The sequence below is a fragment of the Rutilus rutilus genome (assembly GCF_951802725.1).
Source record: "Rutilus rutilus genome assembly, chromosome: 10".
In the NCBI taxonomy this organism is placed as follows: domain Eukaryota; kingdom Metazoa; phylum Chordata; class Actinopteri; order Cypriniformes; family Leuciscidae; genus Rutilus; species Rutilus rutilus.
In genome coordinates, this window is record NC_140215.1 from 30,816,631 (window position 1) to 30,837,458 (window position 20,828).

Genomic DNA, 20,828 nt, shown 5'->3' on the forward strand with positions numbered 1-20,828 from the left:
CTGGCGTGATTGGTACCAGTCTTTTGCCTCCCAAGGTTTCAAAGCTGCAATGCACGCTTGATTGACCTTGAAGCGAAGCCGACCGGAGGCCCACGCTGTGCGTGGTACTCTCTTTCTGAGCCAGAACTGCAGTGGGCGCATGCGCATAAGGCCCAACTGGAGAACTGAAGATGCTGAGGCCATCAGACCTAGCATCCTTTGAAAATGTTTTGAGAGGGACTATCGCGCCGCAGCAGAACGAGCCGGCTGCGCGCCGAATGTCCAGTGTGCGCTGAGATGACAGGCGTGCTGTCATTAGCAGCGAGTTCAGCTCTATTCCCAGAAAAGATATAATCTGACTGGGGAATAGCGAGCTCTTTTCCCAGTTCACTGCGAGACCGAGATTCTCGAGGTGATCGAGTAAAATGGTCCTGTGCTCTACGAGCTCCGAGTGAGATTGGGCTAGAATCAGCCAGTCGTCCAGATAGTTCAGCACTCGTATACCCCGTAGTCTGAGGGGTGCGAGCGCTGCGTCCATGCACTTCGTAAATGTACGGGGTGCCAGGGACAAGCCGAAAGGCAGGACTGTGTACTGATATGCCTGGCCCTCAAAGGCGAATCTCAAAAATTGCCTGTGACGTGACGCTATCTGTATTTGAAAATACGCGTCCTTTAGATCTATTGACACAAACCAGTCCCCTCGGCGGACATGCGCGAGGATTTTTCTGGTCGTGAGCATCCTGAACTGGCGCTTCAGAAGCGCTCTGTTCAGCTGCCGCAGATCTAGTATGGGTCTGAGACCCCCGTCTTTCTTGGGCACCAGGAAGTATCTGCTGTAAAGCCCCCCTTCGCTTTGAGATTGAGATAGGGTTTCTATAGCCCCTTTGCTCAACAGTTTCAGAATCTCGGCTCGAAGTAGATGAGCTACTTTCGATTCTACCGTGGTCTCGACGCGCGCCATGAAGCGGCGAGGGCGCCGGCGAAACTGCAGCGAATAGCCTTCTTTTATGATGTTCAGCACCCATCTCGAAACCCCGGGAAGCTTTTTTCCCACGCAAGTGCGCGAGTAGCTAGGGGCTGGATGCGAAGCACGCTCTGATCGGCTCGCGATACAGCGGCTTTTGTGTGCTGTGACATAAGCGTCGCGCTCATGACATCTGAGGCAGGGGGCGCGCTGATAACAGCGGGCAGAATGCCCGCGCTCGACTCCTCTGCAGTGTCTAACTGAGAGGGGGAGGGCTGGGCTAGTTTCATGTCTGTGCGTGGGCGTGGGCGCAGAGCAGCGGGCACATACACCACTTTTACAGCATTGCTCGCGTGAGCAGAGCGTATGCATACTGGTCCTGTATTTACAGAGACCGTGAGACATGTGGGAAGTAGCGTTTGTGGGCACTGGGTAGTGGGCACGTTTGCTACGTTTAAAGCGCAATCGATCTGAGTCGATTTTATGTGCGCGAGCCCTGTGTGAAGGGCTGTGTTTGTGTGTAGGAATGGGCACTGAGTAGTGGGCATTTTTTCTACACATGAAAACACCGTCGGCCGTGGCCGGGACACCAGAAAATACACTCTTTAAGGGATTTATCTGGGTAGCCGTAAAATGGCTTTTTTGTGCAGGCAAGCGGGCAATGGAACCGGCTTGTTGGCTGCTAAATACGCTGGACCAGTCACATTTCTTGGAACTGGACGAGCGGCAAGGTTTGGGTGCAGGCGAGGGGGTTGTACAACGCACTTGTTGGCTGCAAAATACACATCTGCAGTCGCCTCTTCAGGGAACTGACAGAGCGAGCATTGACGGCATAATTTTATTTGCCGGTAGACCCGGGATCGAACACGGGTCTCTCGCGCGGAAATCTGTGAATCTGCCACTGGCCCACAGGGGAAGACACATAAGATTTCAGTCAGCGCGAGTATTATCAGAGAGCGTCAACATGCTGGCGTTTGTTTGCAGGCGTGCGTGTAACAACAGGCTCGCTCACTGCAATAAAGACATTTCCAGTCGCCTGAATTTCAGAGGGGAATGAGAAATGTGTGAGAAATTGAGATCGGCCCGGCCGCAGCGGGACTAGAACACTCTTTTCTCCTTTTGCCAGTGACGCACGGGAACCATAGAAAACGGTGTCTGGGTGCAGGCGAGCGGGTTGTACAACGCGCTCGTCGGCTGCAAAATGCACGTCTGCAGTCGCCTTCCAGGGAACTGACAGAACGAAGCATTGGCGGCATAATTTATCTGCCGTTAGACCGGGATTCGAACACCGGTCTCCCGTGTGACAAAACCTAGGATTCCGCCACTGAGCCACAGGGGGGAAACACAAAGGCTTTCAGATGCATGAGCATATAAAAGAGCGTCAACATATTTTCTTCGGCGTTTGCTTGCAGGCGTGCGTGTATAAAAAACAGGCACGTTTGCTGCAGTATAGACATTTCCAGTCGCCTGATTAGGGAACTGAGACATGTGTGAGAAATGAGATCAGTCCGGTCTCGACGGGACTGTAAACACTTTTCTCCTTTCGCCAGTGACGCACGGGAACCATAGAAACGGTGTCTGGATGCAGGCGAGCGGGTTGTACAACGCGCTCGTCGGCTGCAAAATGCATGTCTGCAGTCGCCTCCCAGGGAACTGACAGAACGAAGCATTGGCGGCATAATTTATCTGCCGTTAGACCGGGATTCGAACACCGGTCTCCCGTGTGAAAAAACCTTGGATTCCGCCACTGAGCCACAGGGGGGAAACACAAAGGTTTTCAGATGCACGAGCATATAAAAGAGCGTCAACATGTTTTCTTCGCCGTTTGCTTGCAGGCGTGCGTGTATTAAACAGGCACGTTTGCTGCAGTATAGACATTTCCAGTCGCCTGATCAGGGAACTGAGACATGTGTGAGAAATGAGGTCAGTCCGGTCTCGACGGGACTGTAAACACTTTTCTCCTTTCGCCGGTGAGTGACGCGTGACGGTCCGCTCCAGACATCCCCTGTGAACGGCGCGGTTGCGCGGCTCGAACAGAGGGCGAGCAGGTATCATCCCCCAAGCAGGCAAGGCAAGCGGGCGAACCGGCGAGCTTTGCGGCTTGGAAGGACGGAGGAGCAGTCTCGGAGAAGGATGCCAGGTGAGTCCTCAGAGTCACCATAGGCAGTACCTAGCTCGCAGTGAGGGCAGTCGCCGTCAGCGAGCGCGAGAACTGCGTGATCCTCAGGAAAAGGGCGTCTTGAAAAAGACGCCCGGCTCTTTTAGTGCAAAGAGAGTGTGTGTCGCGGCGGCGAGCACACACAAGGCACAGTAGAAGAGAAAAGGATACAGCGCCGGATAGCGCAGCAGGAAGGCGATGAAGGCGGCGCGGCCAGCAGCTTCTCGACTCGTCCCGCTGAAGTGCTTCTTCAACAGCGCGGCTTCTTCTCGGATCCAGCGATGTGAGTTGCTTCGCTGAAGGATGAAAAATCAGAGATATAAAGCCTGCGAGCGGTATTTATAGACCTAAGCCACGCCCGTTTCGGCGGGACGTGACGCAGAGGGCGCGAAGCACCCTCATTGGGTCTGACGTCACTCTAGGTCTCGCTCGATAGGCTTAAGCAGTTGCCAGCAGACCAGCCAATAGGCGCGCAAGCTGCCTCGCCTATGTCTGTATGCCGCAACGCGTTTTACATTAATACAAAATTAAGGATAATTTTTTGGCTTCAGTATTCTCGTGGAAAAGGATTTTCCCCTAGCGTATTCTACGCAGTACGAGAGAATCTCTCGTAAGAGAACCTGCAGTACCCTTTGGGCATCAGGGCTCATCAGGGCTCATTCCACCAGAGGCATGGCCTCATCGTGGGCTTGGTCCAGTGGGATTTCCATTCATGACATTTGTACAGCGGCAGGCTGGGCCTCCCCCTCTACATTTGTTAGGTTTTACAACCTGGAAGTTCCCGCCCTGCAGGCTAAACTTCTGTCAGTCTAAGTCGTGTGTGTGCCCTGCCCAGATTCATCGTGCGCGGGCCACTTTACTCGATTTAGCTCCCCTGGTTGAGCTGCACTATAAGGGTTGTGTTAAGTCAGTATAGACCGGCCGAGCCGCTCTACACTCTCTACTGTGTGCTTATGAACATGTGCTGGCCCACTCTGTTGGCCGCCTGATTCCCACCTTTCTGTGTTCCCCGGGTTTCCCCTGGGACTCATGTAGTGGATGCTAGGCGCGCACGGCGTTGACAAGGGGTTCCCGTAGCGTAAGCTAACTTACGCAATACGAGAGAACCTCTCGTAAGAGAACGATACTCGGTTACTAACGTAACCTCGGTTCTCTCTAGAAGAGGGAAGGAGTTTTGCGTAACCCGCCGTGCTCGCGCCACGAGCTCACTTCGCTTCAGTCGACAAAACCAGGTTAGCAGCCTCCGAGCCCTTCCTTATATACGCTAAGCCACTCCCATTTTGACGGGCTGTGACGCGTGAGGGCGCTCAGGAATCATAGCACTGACGAGGCAAGTATAATAGTAACTCCTTTTATTCTTTAACTGATATGAACTCACTTAACCACTATCTCACCATATTACATTCTTCTTCTCATACATTTCTTTCTTGTTCTCCTTTTCGCTCTTTCCCTCTTGAGCGCCCTCTAGCACAATTACTCACATGGAACACAACATATATTTACGTGCTGACTTCAGGAGTTGGTGCATATTTCATTTTCAAGTTTGTTTTTGTGGCTTGAATTAACATGCGTTGTATAGAGAAATAATAGTCTAAAGGTCGCACTTTCTCTTTCTCTATATATATTTTATATATAGTATATTTTTAATGTGTTATTATTTGTGATTTATTTAAAACAGAAGCATGACATCATATCCAGTACCAAAATTTGACATGCTCAAAGTGTAATGGGTGACATCAACAATGAACTAACTTCCGATGAATAATGACACTATTGTCTTTTTTTTTTTTTTACCTGCTTTACAGCAGAATTATATTCTGTTTGCATCATTGATCATTATTTTCCCTTTTATCACTGTAAAGCAGCTTTGAAACAGTCTGTATTGGATAAAGTGTTAAATAAAGGTGATTTGAAAAGAGAATTCATAATTCTGTCTTTTAGGAGTAGTTCCAGATTATGGGAAAAGTCCACACATATTTTAAATACATTTCTTATTACATTTCTTTATTATTTGACTATGTATTTCCTATTACATTTCTTTATTATTTATTGAAGCTCTCTGAAATGGAAAGGTCCATTACCATTATCTGCTCATGCATAAGACATTGCTTGTGTTTCTTTCCAAACAAAGAACTGGCTGGCTGATTTTCTATAGAAATTATTCCAGTCTTGGCCAGCGGACAGTGTGTTCCATCTCTCTTGTTGTTGTGCAAATCCATTTTCACAGTTATTGGTGCTGCAGTTCATCAGGTTGTAGGTCAAGTGTTGTGAAACTTAAGCCCTTGTTGAAAATATGATCACACAGCATGTGTATCATCACAGGGCATGGAACTACAATAACTGTTACTATGGTTAATGCAACTACCACATGTTAAGGGCTTGCAAAATACCTGAAAGCTTATAAACTAATAAATCTGAGACAGAAAAACATTTTAATAAAGGTTGTTAATTCAATTCTGATAATAGAAATGAAAAAACAAAACAAAAACAAACAACAAAACAAAAGCAAAAACAAACAGCCAAATAGGTTTTAAAACTTTACTCCGATATCTAGAGGAACATTTTCTTTCAATAGGCAATTACAAGAGCAGCAATTGTAAGGTAACTTTAATTAATTTATATAATCAGGCTTAACATATTCAAAGCAGAAGTAAAAAATAGGCCTCTACCTAAATGCAAAACTCCAAAGAATGTTGCCAGATTCATGTTCATCATTTCAATAAACCTGAACATGCTTTTAGCACCACTCACTGGACATTCACTTTGAAAATATTGCGAAACATCATATCATTATGCAGAAATGTCGTCATAGGCTTTTTTTTTTTTTTTGGTGCAAACTGAAGATATATGAAGATTTTGAATAGAAACAATGGATTCGTATAGATTTACGCATGCACGCATGCATACGTAAAAGAATAATTTTTTCCGAGATTTAAATTTTTTTTTTTATGTCTGATGATAAAAACACGCTGAGTAGTTATAGTTCACATGTTAAATCAGGTCTTGTTCAACTCCAGTCCTGGAGGGCCATGTTCTGCAGAGTATAACTTTATCCCTAATCAAACACATCTACTGTACCTGTAATTTTTTAGCAATTCTCAAGACTTTCCTAATATTTTCCTTCAGCACCAGAGTCACCCATTTCTGTATTAGTCATAAAGAGCATTTGGTGGCACTAACGCACTAAAACGTGAAACAACACTTTGTGTCTCAAGGACAGCAGATAAAGGCATCGCTGACTTAGTTGTTGATTGGCAAATAATACCTAAGGTGAAAACACCAAAGGTCCAGAATATCCTGAATGGATAAGGAACAACCAACACCCACCCCCAGCTCTGGTGCCTGAAAGATTTTAATAATGTGTTTACTGGGAAAAATAGGCAGCATGGCTCTTACAAGTAATTCCTGTGAAATGTATATGGTTGCCATGATAACCTCAAGTAATAGTGATTCTATCTTACCTTAGCAGACACCACTAAATATCATTGCAATGGTTATGAATTTCTGAATCTTTTAAGCCCTGTATGAGTTTGAATTTGAAACTGTCTGCTGTTCATTGGTGCAACTGAGCTCATCTATCAAAACACCTCTCTGAAGTATGTGCAGAGACCCTCTGCTTTCCATTTATCTCTGCAGATACTCTGTACATTTTTGTTCATTGGCTAATGGCCCTTTTGTGTTCCAAGTTTACTTACTTACAGGCTGTTTTAGTAGACAAGCATGCAAAAGAGAATATGTGTTGTGAAATACCTCACTCTTGGTGTTGTCACTGATGACCCTGTACAGATGTGGTGAGGTCATGGCCCACTGGATAAGGACAACTTAAACTAAAATTTGAGCTCACATTGGTTGCATAGCTGCTAATGGAACATATTCCAATGCTATTCATGACAGAAAGTTTTAACTCAATACTTGAAAATCCTTTTTAGATATGTTTTTGCTGGAAACCACAAGGTGTTTGTGTTGTCCAGAAGTGACTCCTGGTTCCCTTTCGAGTCGGTCTTTCAACACTGCGTCATCAAAGATGTCGCTATGGGGGTTATCCCCTCCTTTCTCGGATCTCTTTTCCTATTTAGCACCTAAACTTTGGAATAGTCTTCCTAGCATTGTTCGAGCAGACACACTCTGTCAGTAGTTTAAATCTAGACTAAAAACATATCTCTTTAACCTGGCATACACATTATAACATTATAGAACATTATACATTTATATTATTCAGATCAGTTAAATGATTGTTAGGCTGCATATACTAGGTCATATACTGGGAACACCTCCTATAACACCTGATTACATCATAAGAAGAATGGCATCTACGCTAATATTAGTCTCTCTGTTTATCCCGAGGTTTACTGTAGTTAGCCGGATCTCGGCCGTATCCAAATCAGATGGTGGGACCTGCGCCTAGACACGATCACAACACATGATGTACACAGCCGTATCCAGATCAGATGGTGGACCTGTGCCTAGACACAACCACAACACATCCCTGAAGTGTCAGCAGAGATTGTATCAACTAGACTCTCCCCTGTGAAGGCCTCATCGACACGACAGCCAGTGGCACTGATCCTCAACAAACCCGTCTCTATACCGGCGTAATGACTCTGATCTTCAACCAGATGGAACTGGATCAATATTCTGAATGTTCCAATCCAATCTGACTTCTGACCTGTAATGCTGCCTGAATAATAATTGACTTCACTGTTCAGCTAGTGAAGGAGAGACGGCTGTTGCGGAAGACGTGAAGGAAAGTCGAAGATCAGGAGAAGGAGGGCTTGAAGAACCTGTGGACCCAGATTAAGGCCAGACTTGCAGACCTGAGGCATGCTGAGAGGATCAGAAAACGCAGAAGCCACAAGGAGAAAGCAAGATTGAGTTCTTGCGGGCCCCTTTCAAGTTCGCCAGAGGTCTCCTGGAGGAGAAGAAATCTGGAAAGTTGCAAATCACCCAGCAGGAGCTTGAGGTTTCCATCAAATCACAGCTCAGCAACAGCCAGAAGGAATCCTTACAGGATCTCCAGGTTACATACCACAGCCCCCAAAGCCCACCTCGCAGTTTGACACTACTCCTCCAAAATGTTTTCCCTGGCTGCATGGAACACTCGGCTATAATCTGGGATCAAAAACAGACAGCCGAGAGGGATAGTTAGGATCTGCACGTAGTCTGGTTGGACCTTGCAAATACCTACAGGTCAGTTCCCCACCTCCTTTATCTCCTTTGCACTCAACTTATTCTACGTGCCACTACCCATTCAGACCATAGTGGCCAAGTATTTTAACACCCTCCAAGTGTGCTACACAACCCAAAAGATTTCAACCAGCTGGTATTAGCTGGAGAGGGGCATAGCAATGTGATGTTCCATCTCCCTCATCCTCTTTACTGCAGCATTCGAGATCATCCTGATCAGTGGTAGACAGATGGTTCAAGGAGTCAGGTCCCACATATGCCATAAGCTTCCAGCCATAAGAAGTTACATGGACGATGTCACCACTCTCTTCCTGACAGGTGCATGCACCTCCAGACTACTCAAAAGGCTGGAGGAGCTGCTAGCATGGGCTCGGGTGAGGATAAAGCCATCCAAGTCCCGTAGCCTTTCAATCCGTAAGGGAGTTAGGAACGATAACATCTGCTTTTAAGTGAGCGGTGAGAAAATTCCTCTCATTGTGTACCAGCCAAGTCACCTTCATTTATATAGCGCTTTTAACAATATAGATTGTTTCAAAGCAGCTTTACAGTGATAATAGTAAATTACAGCAACAGAGATTGTTTTGGCTTTACAGCAGTTCTAGCTTTAATTTATTGTCCAGTTAAAGTTAGTTTTGATAGATTGGTTCACTTCCGTTGCAAAGATCATTAGTTATTAACTTAGGGACCGCTAACACGACACCGTTCTAACAGAAAACACTCAACGTGCTCCGGCCCGCTCATCCGCACAAAACAGTGCCTGGTGGCTCGAGAACGCAAACCCTGAAATAGATTCCAAGGTTCACCTTGAAAAAAAAAGAAAAAAAAAAGTTATCTCTGCACAAACCTCAAAAACGCAAACCCGCGAAAACACAGACGGCGTGCACATGCACATCATGTGTTTAGTCTATAGGTATGCGCGTTTGAATATATATGTGCGCAGACGTGTAGTCCTTCTTTACAAACCAACCCTCAACAAGCTACTTGTCTGGCCTTAAAAATCTATAATAAAGAATTATCTATCGCTTCCACGTGAACCGGAATTATCCCAACAACGTTTTATCTGTACAGAGGTAAAGGGAAGGGAAGGAGGCCTTCACGAGAGACTAGTTGACACTTCAGGACTGCGTTGTCATCGGTTTCAGGCGCAGGTCCTTCATCAGATCTGGATACTGCCTGGATTTGGCGGACTGCAGTAAACCTCGGGATAAACAGAGAGACTAATATTAGTGTAGACGCCATCCTTCTTATGATGTAACAAGTACATCAGGATTTATGGGAAGTGTTCCCGGTTCTGACTGACCTAATCTATGCAGCCTAACATTGAATTATAGAAGTCTATAATGTGTTATGTGTATTCTAGGTCAAAGAGATGTGTTTTTAGTCTAGATTTGAACTGACAGAGTGTGTCTGCTTCCCGCACAATGTTAGGAAGACTGTTCCAAAGTTTTGGTGCTAAATAGAAAAGGATCTACTGCCAGCAGTCGATTTTTATATTCTAGGTATTATGAACTGGCCGCAATTTTGACATCGCAATAGACTTGAAGGACTTTAATGCGTTAAGAGCTCGTTCAAGTACTGGGGAGTTGAGAATCACAAGCGCTGTGATTGGTCTGCTAGAATCCCTCCCCTGGGTTTCACAGGCTCCCTCTGCATGTGTAATTGTGCATCAAAGCGGACAACGACACAGAAGTATAAATGAAAACCAACGCGTTGCCTACAGCGTAGAGGCTCCGGTGTAGGTCCGACGCAGAAGTATAAATCAGCCTTAAGAGTTAGGGTGGTCCTTATTTTTAAAGTCTCCAATTGTCATGCTCTTAACCCTTCAAATTGTTCCTTTATATAAGAAAATACAGCATGCCAATTTTTATGGCAGTAACATAATAATTACTGGTAGCTCAATAGCTTTAAACTTTCTGAGATTTTGATGATTTTCGTAAAAAAAACGATCATTTGACATTTGGTATTGTACCTGGCTAGTAAAATTCCAAAAAAATCTCCACATATTCCATATGCTCCATATATTCCTAAATATGTATTTTAGATGCATATCTCAGTTTACTTATTGTAGAAACTAAATCCAAATTAATCCATCCATGAACTGGTTTAGCAGATTTACCTTTCCTGGTGGAATCAATAGATATTTCTATTGATGATCACCTTGGTTATTGTTTGGGTTTAGAGCACATTTTTTGGTTTAAAAAATTACATTACGTTCCTTGAAATTGACCCTGAACTTTGGCCGAATCAAGCAGATTATCAGGAGGCACAGGCAATTATACATGCAATAAAAGTAGTCAATGATCACGCAGAGAGAGGAGTGGCTCTGATTCAAGAATACAATGGCTATCTCACACACTCTGAAGAACAATTTCAGTTCTCCTTCATGTGGTGGAAGATCAACGACGGATCTATCCAGCATCAGAAATGAGGGATTGTTGAAAACTTTGTGCTTTTTTTTAGATTGTTGTCATTGTTGTCATGTCAGTGTTGCTCTGATTTCAATAAAATGTAGTTCATTTGCAGCAACTTTTAATATTACTTGCATATCACAATAACGCCGCACAGCTTAACATAGGCAATCTTCCACATGATTGAGCTACCTCTAAATATAATTTTTTTGTCAACATTTTTGCATATTTCCAATTTTGAAGTTAAAAGGAACAGTTTAAGAGGTTAAGACACTAACATTTTGCACAAAAAAAAAAAAAATTGGACTTGATAAGGACCAAGCGTGCAGGGCAACCACCCATGATAGCATTACAATAATCGAGCCTTGATATCATGAACGCATGAATTGTTCCTCATTTGTCATTGAGAGTATATGACGTAATTTAGATATATTTTTAAGATGGAAAAATGCGGTTTTACAGATACTAGACATGTGACTTTCAAATGATAGATTGGTATCAAAGAGCACACCCAGGTTCCTAACCAACGACAAAGACTTGACAGAGCAGCCATCAAGTGTTAGACAGTATTCAAGGTTATTACGTGAGGACGTTTTTTGTCCGATAATTATAATCTCTGTTTTTTCAGAATTAAGTAGTAGGAAATTACTAGTCATCCAGTTTTTTATATCAGCTATGCATTCCGTTAATTTTGTGAATTGGTAAGTTTTGTCATGGCGTGAAGAAATATAGAGTGGAGTATCAGCATAACAGTGAAAACTAATGCCATGCTTCCTAATGATATCTCCTTACTTTGCAGGGTAGCATGAACAGCAAAGTTCCTAGCACTGAGCCTTGTGGTATGCCATACTGAGACTCATTTTCGAGATCGAGTAACACTAATAACACTATCAAGTCGAGTCGAGTGACAAGTAACACTAACACTAAATCCTGTACGGTACGGTCTAAATCCTGACTGAAAATCCTCGCAGATACCATTTCTTTCTAAAAAGGAACATAGTTGTGAGGATACTGCCTTTTCTAGTATCTTTGACAGAAAAGGTAGATTTGAGATCGGCCTGTAATTGACTAATTCTGTAGGATCAAGTTGTGTTTTTTTAACAAGTGGTTTAATCATAGCCGGCCAGTTTTTGGTACGTATTGTTGTAAAGTTTTTCTTTCTTCAAAGCAGACCAGGAGACGTTGGGATCACGTTCAAACAGAAGAGTTTCTTTATTTGAGCGCGGCTGCGGTTTCGTCCAACATAATCTAACTCTAATACAGTTTGCATTGTAGTTATATACATTCCAAGGGGGAGGGATTACATAGAGGTGGAGACCCTGAACAAAGCATGCAAATGAAGTAGGAACACACCCTACTCTGAGTCCAATTGAATCAGCATAACTATTCACATGCTGATACTGACCAGGAACTCTAATTCCAAGAGCCATCCCAGACCCATTAAAGACAAAAGGTGAAAGTCAATCAACCTAACGATTCAACGTCTGGGCTCCGAAAGGTGAGAATCAAGTGATCTGACTTATTTAAAACACAATAGAGAAAACCGGTCTGGCAGGAAAGGAGACTCTTGCTGGAGACTCAATAAATCAGTATATAAACTTTATCAGTTTATATACTATTGCAGTGGAAAAACTAAATTAAACATTTAATAAAATATGTAATACAACACTTCCCCCTTTGAGAGTTCTAATAACTCTCACAAAAATACAAATGTATACACTTAAAAGTTAATTCTTTTAACTTGTGTAAGTTACAGGCACGTGTAACTTATTCTGTGTTGTGTCCTTGATTTACATGAGTGTCATAGTTCTTCTCAAAACCATAACTGTTGACACCTGCGACGCAGGGTGTACAATGTCATATAAACTACATGATTACACAGAAAACCATGTAGCATAACAGTGGAATTCTTGAAAGTCCATGGCGCCTGAATAGCTGTGAAGTCTGTTTCCTGTAGCGTCCATTTCCCACGTAGAGTCGCTCTGATGACTCGTCCCTCATAAGGCTTGTTCATGGAAATCTGAGGTGATGCTTTACACCAGGTTTCTGCTTGCGAAGACATCAACACATACGAGTAACACAAGAAAACAAAGAAACAGCAGAACAGCAATATTCATGCATAGACTTCATCCTTCCATAAGTCATTTGATCGTATAGTGGTTTTAAGTCTAACTTTTATCAAAGTACACTTAAAAGTTCATTCTTGTAACTTGAAAAAGTTACAGGCACAAGCATGATCTGTGTTGTTCATCTGTAATTGCATGCTGACACAGAAACATAACATGCAACTAGGGTCCGTGAATTTTCTGCGTTGTGTATTTTTCATTTTCTTTGGTGATAATTCGTTCAGCAGTGGGTCTGGTTGTCTTCTTGAGGTTGTGGCTTCATAGGCAGGTGAGGAGGTCTTTGCATATAGATCTCGGGACAGCCATCAACTTTTATCTGCACACTGTAAGAAAGAAAACAGAAAAACAGAGAGCAGTATTTCTTCAAACACTACGATTGTAGCAGTTTAACCCTCTGGGCTTCTTCGCCGAAAACGGGCGAAAACTTGAACGTTTCGAATTGTTTCATTTTTTTGCTTCATCGGATGGGGGTGAAACTTGGTGACTTTTGTTTTATTACCTATATGAACACACAAAAAAATCAAGGAGATGATTCTGATATGTTAAAGGGTCGTAAAAAAAAAAGTCACACTTAGCTTCCTCCCGCCCGAAAACGGGCGACATAGGAAATGAATGGGAAATACGAAAAAATAGGAAAACTCAGAGAAACTTTTGGTGGTACAAGCTACAGATCAGCCACTGTGCTGAAAAAAAGTGTACAGCAATGAAGGGGTGACACTCTAGAACATCAAGAGTGCAAATAAGATACCCTCCCCCCCCCACACACACACCTACACACACAAACACACACACACAGAGAGAGAAATGAACTGGTAAGACTGAAACAGCAAATTTTGCCCCAAACTATATAAAAATGATATAATCATAATAACTCCAAAACTATAGCAAGGAGAGTCAAAAGGTAGGTATCGTTTGAAAGAACTCTTTTTAAATTTTTTGAAAATATAAATTACATTACATTTGGACATTGTCCTGCCAAGAAACAGCGGATAAAAGACAATATATATATATAATTTTTATTATGATTTTGCATATCTTTCTTATTTGTCATGGAATAACTCAGGAAGGAAATAAGGTAGGAGGAAAAATACTCAGCAATACTTAAGCAATACTTAAGAGTTTTTCAAAGTGGATACATTCACTGTAAAGTTCAGACTCTAAGCTTTCAAATGACATCAACTTTGTGTTAATCAAGGCAAGATTTTTTAAAAATATGGTAAAGAATATTTTCGCAGCTAGGTGGCGCCTGCTGGCGGTACACTCGGTTTTAGAGGGATTACTCAGCACTCGTTAGGAGTTAATAAATATAATTAGATGCATTAAAAAGCTGAGATCCTAAGCTTTAAAATGATATATAATTTGTGTTGTTCCATTCAGTGGTTGCTTAGTAATACTTTTTTTTCTTTCCGAATGGGAATAAATCAAATAAATAAATAAAAAAGCTATAGGCCGCCTATAGGACATGACACAAATTAATACATTTTGAAGCCACTAGATAGCGCTCTTCTCAGTTGAATTTTTTTTTTTTTTAGGCCTGCACTCTATTTTGATGTGAAATGTTGCATTTATTGAAAAATTTAAAAAAATAAAAAAAATAAAAAATAATATATTAATTCCAATGGAAAAAATAGCTCATAAAAATTATATAATTAATGCAAAATATCATAAAAAATTCCAAAAATTCTAAATAATAATCAGAAAACATTATAGAACAAAAATATATTTGATTGGTTATCCTGGGAAAAAGTAAAGTCAGATTTTAAGGCTTCGCCCGTTTTCGGGCGGGAGGAAGCTAAGTGTGACTATAATACGAAGAAGCCCAGAGGGTTAAACACTATGGTTCTATCGTTTTCAGAGTCTACTGTTGTCGTTTCATTCTTTCCCTATTTCTTAATTTATTTGACACCTATGGACCAGTGAAGTAAGGATGGACTAACAAAGATGATTGAATGATATTAAGAAGAGGATCTATGACCTCTGGAAGCATCTCTCAATAGCTTAGTCAGTATAGGGTCTAACATACGTTGTCGATTTAGATGATTTAACGAGTTTGGAAAATTCTTCCTCTCCTAAAGAAATGAATGAATCAAATTATTCCTCAAGGAGACTACAATGCACTGCCTGATGCGATACTGAGCTCATAGATGGGCTGAACAAGATCGACCAAAGCTGCCTCCCAGGGATGTTCAAGGTCTGGTGTTATCAGTTTACTCTGAATAAGCATCTGGTGTGGCCTCTGAAACAGTGTGACATTACCTCAACAACGGTCCTGAAAATGGACAGGAAGGCAAACGGCTACATCAAGAAATGGCTTGGTCTCCCCTGTGCCCTTGTCAACATGGCACTATTTGGGAGGAACATTTTGGAACTCTCACTGAAATCCATCAACCTGGGCTACAAGCAGGAGAAGGTGAGGCTGTTTTTCGAGCTAAGAGAATCGCCTGATCCGCTTGTGAGAAACACAGAAGGCCAAATCCGCACAGGACGCAAAAGGAGTGTGACGTAGACAGTGGAACAGGCCACCAACCGGCTAAAGCATCTGGAGATCGTTGGGTTTTTTCAGCCAGGAAGGACAAGGTCTTGGCTGGGGATCTACACCCAAAATGTGGTCTAAAGCATCTACAAAGGAAAGGAAGGACCTTGTGATCACTGAAGTGTCGAAGATGGAGGAGGAGTGCTACAAGGTCAGAGCCGTTTGTCTACACCAGCAAGCCAGATGGACAACCTGGGAAGCTATTAACAGGAACATCACGTGGGCTGATATGTGGAAGATGCCCCAAGCAAGGCTTAGCTTCCTCATAGGGGCCACGTATGACGTCCTTCCCGGTCCCCAGATCCTACATTTGTGGTATGGATCGGAGGAGAACTGTCATCTTTGCTCCTCCCAGAATCCAAGTCTCCAGCGCACCCTCTCTTGGTTCAAGGCAGCATTGATCCAGGGCCGCTACTGATGGCGCCACGACCAAGTCCTGCGCAAGCTTGCAGAAGTCCTGGAGACGCGCAGGCTAGAGGCAAACAGATCCCATTTAGCAATATCCCAGCAGCGGATCCACTTCGTCAGGCAAGGGGGAGAGGGCCAAAGTTGGCAGCAGCAGCAGTCTGAAGGAGTGGTATCTCTTGTCACCAGAAGGGGAGTGGAGCATGGTAGCTGACCTTGACCACCAGCTAAGGTTCCCGGTAGAGATCACCGCAACCTCCTTATGGCCTGACATCGTCCTCTGGTTCATTCCTGGTAAGACAGTCATCATGGTTGAACTGACTGTCCCATGCGTAGAGGGGCTGGAGGCTGCCTGGAAGAAGGAGAGGTACACAGAGCTGGCAGCTGCGTTCTCTCAAGGTGGGTGGAGGGCTCTTACCTTCCCTGTGGAAGTCGGCTGTAGAGGCTACATCAGAGTATCTACCCAGCGGCTCCTGAAGTCTCTGGGCATCACCGACCGTGAAAAAAGAGGGCACTCATAGATCTGACAAAGGAGGCAGAAAGAGGGAGTTTCTAGCTTTGGCTCTGTAGAAGGGACAGAACATGGGCTTAACAGGGATCCTAGGACCAGCTGTGGGGGGCAGCAGTGACTGGGACTGCTCCATCCCCTCAAGATGTTCTGGAATTAAAGGAGCAAAACATCAGTGAAGGGTGGCTCCCGGCTGATGAACCCGCAGCTGGTCCAACGGCACTAATGGAGGTGCTTCAGGCAGCGATTCCCAGCAGGTAGGCATACCTGTGCTGACAATACATCTTTGTCCATCAATCCAGTGTTGCTACTGTCCTCTATTCTACATAAAGACTGTAAGTTAGGATAGCTTTCATCTGACTGTTGTTCTTTTGAGTCACATTTGGTTGTGGCCTTATGTGGTATGTGGCCCACCTTTTTAGTTAGACGAGACACTCGAGTGTGCAATTGTTGGTTTTGTTCTTTTAACTTAGCAATACACTGTTAATTGTATTGTTAATTGTTACAATTAACAATGTAACAATTGTAAACAGTGTTGCAATTGTTCATGTGCAATGTATAAGGTAAATTCTCTGTGGCAACAGATAATGCCTTTTATGTTTTTCTTTCTAATACATGCACCAAGTACTTTTTGGCATTCTTCAATTGACCATTCCTTTTCTGGGTGAATACCAAATTTCTTTGTCAAATCCAATCTGTCTGACTATGGAGTCCATGTGCTCTCCTAACAATGATTTGAACTCACTGCTAGTAGCTAGGGGTAGTGGTAGCTAGTCCACCTTTCTCAGTTGTAGGAAATAGGAATCACCCTAGCATTCCTTCTCAATATTTTGTAATGTCTTTCTGGCACAACAGGACACTTTCAACCTAGTTAATGTATGTATTCCAAGAAAATGTAATGTATTCAACCTTCCCTGACTTAACAGAGGATGAACCTTCCTCCCTGGCAAAGTAGAGGATAACTATTCTGTTAACAAACTGTTTAAACACTTGAACACACACTTCACTGGTTGAACAAACAACCTTCCCTGATTAAACAGAGGATGAACCACTTCTCTAGCAAAGCAGAGGATTAACTACTGTTAACAAACTGTTTCAACACTTGAACAAACTTCACTGGTTGAACAGAGGATGAATCATCTCTGACTACACAGATGATAAATAACCTTGCCTTTTAAAGCAGAGGATTAATCTTCCCTAACTTTACTGAGGATAAAACTTCTCTAGCAATGTAGAGGGTAACTATTGTTAAACAACCTCACTGATTAGACAGAGGATAAACCACCTACCCTTGTAAAGCAGAGAATAAACTGTTGTGACTGTTGTTAACCTTCCCTGGTTGAACAGAGAATGAATCTCACCTGGCTGACGACCTTAAACAAAGCATGCAAATTAAGTATACAGTTATAGCAAACCGCCCCAGACTCTAGAGTGTCACCAGTCCTAATACAATCAGCATAACTATTCAAATAATGGGACAGGGGCTCCAAGAGCCATTAAAGACAAAATGTGAGAGTCTCAGTAATCTGGCTCATTTGATTTACAATAAAGAGAACAGGAACTGTTAGAAAACTTTTGCTGGAAACTTTGCTTAACAGAACCATTCATCTGATATCATCACCTCAACCTTTAAATGTTAAATACAATGTGCTTCACCTTAGTTTTTCATGTAATGTTATGTCAGGACGTAGAATCATCAGATCTTAAACAGATTCTTAAATTTGTAATTCCACACTTACTAATTTGGAATATGATCAAAGATTGCGTATGGACGTGTTTGGAGAAATTAGCTATTGAAAAATGACTTTTTAACATTTTAACTACATTTTAATGTATGTATTATGTATAATCAAGTGCGTAGCAACCACTTTAGTCCACGTTTTAAAACTGCTTGAGTGAATGCAGAGCATTCATGAACGACCATCACAACTTCTCTCTCACCACAGCCTTATGACCTCCGTGAAGTTGGCACCCCATAAAATGAAATAATCCCTAAAACTATGTCATTCGTTTGTGCTGATTTGTGCCGCAAAAATGAACGTTTGTGCTGGTTTATTTTGAGATATTGAACATAATTTTTTTGGTTGTGTGGCATCGCTCCAAACCGGTATCGTTTGTTTGTGCTCGACACTGTATCTATTTCCCCTCCTTATAAATAACAAATACAAAAACCTGTAACTATAACCCTGTCTTAAACAAAAAACTTTTTTAGGGACAGTTACATCACTCTCCACCCTATGTCATCTAAATTGTTCCAAAACCGTGCCATTGGTTTATGCTCAATTTGTGCCATTAAAAAAAACCCTGTTAGTGGTGTATACTCTTAAATATAACAAAAAACCACACTGTCCACACCATGTCATTTAAATTGTTTCAAAATGGAATAATTCTTTTGTGCTCGATATGTGCCCGTTCAAAGAAACCCTAGGTGTAACTAAAATAAATCATTCTTAAATATTTAAGGAAAACCAAACAAACAAAGAAACAAAAAAAAAAAACATTTAGAAACTTTTACGTAACCCCTTTTGGTCTAAATCGTTATCGGTGCGCTGTGTGTGTGTGTGTTTGTGTTTATGTTTATATATATATATATATATATATATATATATATATATATATACTGCCGTTCAAAAGTTTGGGATTGGTAAGATTTTTCATTTAACAATTTTTATTGATTTTCTATTAGACCATGTAACATTTTATACAACACATATTGGACCAAATGTATACAACCAAATGTTGCTGTGTTATACAAATATTAATTCCTATAAAGATACCCCCCACCCCAACCCACCCAACCATCCCAACCATCCCAGTTTGTCCCTATAAATCCAGATCTCCCCAAGAATGATTGTCCTTTGAAGTGCTGATCCAACTAAGGATTGCAGGAGCATATACAATACATAATAACCTTTCCAGTACAGTAAGGAATGATTGAAAAAAATAGGAGGGGAATAGAATAATAATAATACAAATAAAATATCTAAATAAGACCAGTCAAATACGTAATAAATAAATAGTAATAACAGAAAGAAAAAAAAAAAAAAAAAAAAAAAAAAAAGGGGGGGGGAGGGGACATGTTGCCGCTTCACTCTGAAGATAACTTCTTATTCATCCGTATTTAAGGGTGTTTGTAAGCTCTCATAGTATTCTAAGAAGGGGCTCCAAACCTTCCTGAATGTTTGCACGGAGCCTTTAAGGGTATACCTGATCTTCTCCAGCTTCAGGAAATGCATTACATCCTTAACCCATCTAGTGAAGCTGGGGGGTGTTTGCTCCTTCCAGGAGAGCAGAATGAGACGTCTGGCAATCAGAGAAGTGAATGCTGTAATGGGGCATGTTTGGGGGCGATTTTCAGAGATAAATCCAAATAGGGCACATACTGGGTTGGGGGTAATGTTTTTTTGAAGTATCCTAGAGTAAGCGCTAAAGATGTTGGCCCAGAATGTATAAAGTTTGGGGCAGGACCAGAACATGTGTATATAATCCGCTGGTTGGCCTTTACAGCGAGGGCAAGTGGGGTCTATATCAGGGAAGATTTTCACCAGCCTCGTCTTGGTCAAGTGTGCTCTTAGAACTATTTTAAGTTGTATCACATTATGTCTGGCGCACGGAGAAGATTTATAAACTGAATCAAGTACAGCCTTCCAATGATCATCTGTAAATTCCTCCCCAAGATCATCCTCCCAAAGTCTCCTGACCTCCTGCAAAGAATGCGGGGAGACATTGCCTATACTATTATAGAGATTTGAGATTAAACCTTTGTGTGATGGGGATAGTGAAAGGATATAGTCAACTATATTGCTCGCTGGAAAATCTGGAAAGGAGGTTATACTTTTCTGGACAAAGTGTTTAATTTGGAGAAATCTAAAGAAGTGAGACATGGGTAAATCGAATAATTGAGAGAGTTGGGCAAATGATCCAAACTTGCCATCTACATAAAGATTGGAAATAGACTTAATACCCTTCGAGGACCAAGTTCCAAAGGTAGAGTCTGAGAGGGAAGGTGGAAAATTATAATTATTCTTTATGGGAGAATGCACCGACATTGTCTGCAACTTAAAATGTCTTCTGAATTGAGACCAAATTCTAATAGAGTGATAGACCACTGGGTTAGCGCAGAATTGGCTTCGAGGGGGGGGAGAAGGGGCACAAAGTATGGAACCTAGATCAAATGAACTAGAGGCAAACTCCATTTGCATCCAGGCCTCACTCCCACTGGAGCCCCCTCTTCCCATCCAGTGTAACATTGTCTTTATATTACATGCCCAATAATAGTAAATAAAATTAGGCAGAGCTAGGCCAGCTAGCTTTTTAGGTCTTTGGAGGGAGCTTCTTTTGATTCTGGGTGGTTTACCGTTCCAGATAAAGGAAGATATACTACTCTCTAATGAGCTGAAAAACGATTTTTTTATCAGGATGGGGATATTTTGGAAGAAGTAAAGAAATTTTGGTAACACAACCATTTTGATAAGATTAACTCGGCCTGCTAGGGACAGCGGAAGATTCATCCATCTAGCCATGTCTTTTTTACATTTTTCAAACAAAATATTAAAATTCTTA

The 20,828-nt window shown here is 42.3% G+C and overlaps 1 protein-coding gene across 3 annotated transcripts in view; it reads left to right on the forward strand.

The window, feature by feature from the left end:
- The window catches only part of acvr1c (activin A receptor type 1C), a 117,174-nt gene that overhangs the window by 48,804 nt on the left and 47,542 nt on the right, over positions 1 to 20,828 (forward strand). Inside the window, exon 1 of one of the 3 annotated variants that reach the window (XM_084422351.1) lies at positions 7,446 to 8,288. The exons of the other annotated variants lie outside the window; for them this stretch is intronic. The gene's annotated coding sequence lies outside the window, so the exon portion shown is untranslated. Of the gene's footprint in view, positions 1 to 7,445; positions 8,289 to 20,828 lie in introns of those variants that run through there. 3 annotated transcript variants of the gene reach the window in all.